Source organism: Cyphomyrmex costatus, unplaced genomic scaffold, assembly GCF_001594065.2.
Source record: "Cyphomyrmex costatus isolate MS0001 unplaced genomic scaffold, Ccosl1.0 scaffold332, whole genome shotgun sequence".
Classification (NCBI taxonomy): domain Eukaryota; kingdom Metazoa; phylum Arthropoda; class Insecta; order Hymenoptera; family Formicidae; genus Cyphomyrmex; species Cyphomyrmex costatus.
Genome location: NW_017277473.1, coordinates 608,254 through 608,880, shown reverse-complemented (window position 1 = coordinate 608,880; position 627 = coordinate 608,254).

Genomic DNA, 627 nt, shown 5'->3' with positions numbered 1-627 from the left:
TCTTATCATAATCATTGCACAGAATAATCTTCCTATTTTATACAAAGTGACATGGCTCTATATTTAAAACTGGATTTAACAATAGCACATTATAGATTATTCTATTATGACTAGTTTTATGCATCACTAAACTTCATTCAATATTCGTTATATAAGAAAACTCGCAAAGCATTCGTGCTTAAATTAATTTTTTATCATATGTGCATGAGAAATGTTTAAATATTTGTCATAATTATGTCTCATTCGACATTTTTCTCTTCATATACAGTGGCATTCTATATCTCATCTTGAAATGTGCATATATATACACATGTCATATGTGTAATATATGTTTATATATTATATGCTACAATTCTCGAATAAAGGAACCTGTATTTAGTACATCGTTTGGTACAAATGTTATTTGAATGTTCCTATTGTAAATGTTTCTCACATACATACACATCCTTTCGACTCGCATCTACACACATATACTCATATACGCAGTTTCCCAAATTCTCTGCATATCTTTTCATCTATAGATTCCCTGATAAATTTGGGATGCATTTTTTAAACAAAAATTTTACTTTTTAACATTCAATTTTAAATATTTTTAATAATAATAAAAATAAAAATGTGTAATTTATA